We start from the raw sequence: 5243 nt of genomic DNA on the forward strand, positions 1-5243 counted from the left end.
ATTGACTAAAAACCAAAATTTGAGGTTTTATTTACATGGCAAACAACATCATCGTCTTCTTCAGATGAGGGTCACACTCGCATGACAAAGCCTCAATTTTTGGCCTTTTGATGCCTTATGAGCCCAAAAGCCATCGAAACTTGCAATGCAATAATATGACCGGCCGAGCAGCATCCGTCGATTGAGAGCTGCTGCAGCAGGTCTAAGATTTTGTCTATTTTTAGTGCCCCCTTTGGGCCCATCACTTTTTTGGCTCTTTTTTTAGGGGTATGCTGATGTAGTGTGCCAAAAGTGTGTGTGTGTTTGCTCGAATGTTTGTTGATGCTCTTCAGCTCAGCTTAGGGAGGTCTCTTCGCGTATGAATTGATACTAGGGTAGCTAGAAGAAACTAAAAACTAAGTGTGGAGCTCAACTTTTTTACTTACCTTAACGAATTGCTAAAAATCCAGACTTTGTTTTGACTAGGCATTAGAAATATGAGCTTTTTTTCCACGTTTTTGCCACCCTAATGCACACACGTATTTTGAGGCTGCTGGTTGATAATTGCATGTTGCGCGAGGTTTGTTGTTTTTTAAGCATCCTCCTCCTCCTCCTCCCTCTGCTTCTTGGTCTCTCAAACGAACGCAGCAGACTGCCATTTGAATGCGATTTGCATTCTACCGTTGCTTGCCTTCACTCTTGGCTGGACGACTCGTCGACTGTTGTTGGTGCTTGGTGCGGTGAAATTGAAGTCTCAATTATGGTGACCTGGTAATGATTTAATTAAGGGTCTCTGTATTTGGGATGATGGGCAAACGGCGGCCTGCAGCAGAAGTTGAATAAAAATATATTTGAAAAAAAATCCAACGGAGGTGAAGGCGTTTCGAAAGACACACAACAAAAGGCATAAAAGGATGAAACAGAACAAATTAATTGAAATTGGATACATTTGAAAACGCGATTTGGCAACAACAGAAAGGCGAACCGCACAACATGTACGTAAGTCAGGAACGCTCCTCAGGCTTACCGTGTAATCTACTAACCTCATTCAATGCCCTTTGGCTTTCCTTGGCAACTCAAACTGCACATCACCTTCACGTAATCAGCGAAGGTTCGCCGAACGTGACCCGCCGAAAAAAGTACCAAATTACCCCAAAATTACCCCGCCCACTTTGATGTGCATCTGTGGCCGTTGGTGGTCGTCCGGACCAGATTTACGATGCACTTTCCTCACTGGGTCAATGTTGACAACGTAGCGTAACTTCCCATGCGACACAATTCGAGGTGGTGCGAAAATTATGTACAAAACTGCCAATTTATGTGATGACCCTCGTGACTAAAATCCTAATCTTTACGAGTTAATTAGGGCGCGATAGCATCTGGTGTTGAATCTCTTCAAGAAGGGGGGGGGCGCCAAAGACTGATTTACGCCAAAACGAACGCGCCCAAGGTTCCGCTCAAAATTTGTCTTTGTCAAATGGGATTGCTAATTGGAGGCGCCACCGGCCTCCAAGAAGTAAAGCAAATTTAATTCATTTGACAGCACCGTAGGACGAAGTAACTTTAACCATTTCTAAATATCTCTATATTCCGAAAATTTCAGGATTGCCTAGGAACTTGTAAATTGCGCAATATTGATGAAAACAAATTTCAACCCGGGCAGACGGTAATAACAAAATATATTTATATATTTATATATTTCGATAACATATCCTGTTAAAATAACAAAAAGTGTTATTATTTTATCCTGAAGTTCAACTTCAAGAAGAAAAAATAATAACAGTTTCTGATAAAATAACAAACTTTGGTATAGAAGTGGTATTATATTGAAAATGTTTAATAACACGTTAATAAGAGGAAATGTTGTACATTTCAAAAACTCTCTTAATAACAAAATTTGTTATTCGTTCGGTATAATGACTTAGAAATAAAATTACCAACCATAAATCGCACAAATGGAAAAGTTTCTAAGTGTCCATAACACAATCTGTTATTATTTTTTCTTTTGTTAACTATGTTTAGATCTTTGGGATAATTTTGTCTGATTTCGTCAGGGTCATTATTTAGGCCATGAAATGGGGTTCTTAAGCTAAAATTATTCTAAAAAGTTGAAATTTTGGAAGTTGTTTTTTTTTAATTATTTGATATACCCCCTAAGGGACTTTGCTAAAATTGGCTAGAAATATGGGATAATTTTGACCAATTTCGTCAGGGTCATTATTTTGACCATGAAATGGGGTCCTTAAGCTAAAATTATTCTAAAAAGTTGAAATTTTGAAAGCTGATTTTTTTAATTATTTGATATACCCCCTAAAGGACTTTGTTTAAAATGGTTAGAACTATGCGATAATTTTGACCAATTTCGTCAGGGTCATTATTTTGGCCATGAAATGGGGTCCTTAAGCTAAAATTATTCTAAAAATTTGAAATTTTAAAAGTTGATTTTTTTAATTATTTGATTTACCCCCTAAGGGATTATACTAAAATTGGCTAGAACTATGAAATAATTTTGACCAATTTCATCGGGGTCATTTATTTCACCATGAAATGGGGTTTCAAGCTAAAATGAATCCGATAAAATTAACTTTTGAGAGTTCTTTTTTTTTTAAATTTTGTTATATTCCCTAACGGAATTGATTTATTTATTGAGAATTTTTGAAGTGTGAATAACAAAAACTGTTATTATTTTCACAGAGCCAGGAAGTCGGAGCTGACGTTGAAGTTCGAGCTGAAGTGAGACCTTGGAGACTGCATCGGATTCAGCAAATTTTCAGCAACTTTTACTTGGAGTCGGAATCTGTGAAGTCGGGTATTTTGGAGAGCTGAAGTCGTCGTTGACGTCATATCCTGCATCCAGAGTCGGAGTTGTCTTCAAAGTATGGATTCAAAGTCGCTTGAGGTACCCGACTCTGCAGCCCTGACTAGTACAGAGGAGTTATGGCAACTGCAGGTTTATTTGCAAATCACAAATAAACCAAAACAATAACTTTTTTTTGTTATGGAGACATACCAGTTCAATAACATTTTTTGTTATTATGCTGCTCCACCTCTCCGCACAAAATAACAAATCTTGTTCTTCCTTCATGATTCCTTCTGTGTTATTGGTTTGTTATTGCAACAACAACATAATAACAGTTCAAGTTATTCTTCGAACAAATCTTTGTTATTGATTTTTGTTATTTTAACAACTAATCCGATCATCCCAATAACATATTTCGATCTTCTCACAACAACAAAACTGACCTTCCCAAGTTATTTCCGTCTGCTCGGGAAACTCACAATTAAAAAGTGTTGGATTAATTTTCAAAAAGCACTACATTTCAAAAAATCGAATCACGATTATCTTGTTAGACATTAATAAAAGATGGTAAAAAGATGCTGACAGATATTGTGTCAGAAAATGTTTTATTTTACTTCGGAAACTGGTGAAAACAACAACAATAGAAGTAAATTTATGTTTTACTCTAAACCATGGTTGTTGTCCAATTACGACCCAATCTTGGTCCCACGCCGTCAACCGACGACAATTAATCTTTCCTCGGTTATTACTTTTTATATTTTTGGGGGGTTTTGCGCTTCTAAGCCGTGCTTTGACGTGAGAATTTTGTTGGTCTCTAAATTCGGTCGTATCGCTTGATTGAGTGCAAATTTTTCTATGTCAAGCATTTGCTTAAAAGCTACCACAGTTTCACGGGATTTTATGACACTAATTTGCGAGTTGTTAAAAAGGTTGAGATTTTGCTGCTGGTCTGGAAGCCAGCTGATTTACAAACAATTAGCTTTATGATGGTGACAACGAATTGTAATTTCGACGGAAGTTTCGGAAGTTGGTAGAAATTTACAGCTTGACCTTGGAAAAGAAACTATTTGCAAACATCCAACTAAAGGTTATGGCATGTTTTGAACTTTAACCTAATTCCAAAATTATACAGGTTCTCCTCTATTTATTTGCCAAAACCTGCAAACAATTTATTAACGTTACACAACAGAGTCGTTGCACCGAAATGTGTGCACCAACGTGAGCTTCTTCCAACGTTCACCACTGTAGCAACTGTCTTTAACCTCAAAAAGCCTAAACAGCCCTGCTAGTCGTCCAACTGCCCAAAAGTGGTCTCCACACACACATTCAAGCCGAAAATCGTTCTGCCCGCAACCGTGGATTTGCATTTCATCCACGAGGGGCAGCATGCAATTTGGCACTTCTACCCTCGGCAGTACCTCTTTTGGGTCCGCAGTAGGCTGTGAGCTGCGATGATCCAACCGCATAACCTCAAACCTTGCGTTGTAGGTGGTCAAGTTTTTGGGTTTAGTCGGTTAGTTGGACGTTTATTATTTTGACGACGATGCTCGTCTTCTTCAGAATGCGTGTTTGTGTGCTGGCACACACACTATAAGTAGTCATTTGCTCTGAGTTTGGGCATGTTCGTTGGGTCTGGTTTACTAAATTTAATGCCACAGTGCAAGCAAATGTTGTTCATATTTTGTACATGTCAAACAGTTATATGTACAACGGCAAACATAATTTTCTTAACTTTAAGGAAACAATTACACTAAAACCCCGGTTTACGCTCAGGCGTTACGCTTTGTATTTCGTCGATTTCTCTGGAACGACGCAATATTTTTGCAATCTTTTTAAAGCGATTTATAGGTCTTGTGCAGATCTACAAATTGCTTTCAAAATAATGTAAAAACATTACACCGTTTTCGAGAAATTAACCAAACAAAAAGCGTAACGCCTGCGCGTAAACGGGGGTTTTAGTGTAATAAAAACAAAACAAAACTCGCTCCTGTACTTTTTTCAAGTCGGGAAACTCATGAAGCATTAGTAGGCTATGCTGGGTTTCGAGCATAGTTGAACATGTGTTTTCCTTTTGTTGATAATCATTGCGTTTTACTTCCCTTGTTGTTAGAAAACTCTTATTGTTTATAAATTATGCTCAGGAGCGCTCATGGTTTGTTTACGCTGGCCTCCAAATTGTAAATTTTTGTTACATGTTGCATGCAATAAAAAGTTAACAAAGCAGCTTTAATAAGTCAAATAAATCATGCATTTGTATATTGTCCGTTTCTTTCGAAGGTACACGCCGCGCGGCATTTCAGATTGTGCCGCAGACACTGTTGCCAACGATTTTCTACACTTTTGGTGCAATAAAGAACATTTCCGGCAACAATGCCATGCAATTCGAAGAAGAAGATCAACAAAAACAAAACGCACAGTATGGGATTTGACAGCGCGCATTTGCCGAAAGTGCGGCGCGTCGTTT

This window comes from Culex quinquefasciatus, chromosome 1 (assembly GCF_015732765.1).
Source record: "Culex quinquefasciatus strain JHB chromosome 1, VPISU_Cqui_1.0_pri_paternal, whole genome shotgun sequence".
Taxonomy (NCBI): Eukaryota; Metazoa; Arthropoda; class Insecta; order Diptera; family Culicidae; genus Culex; species Culex quinquefasciatus.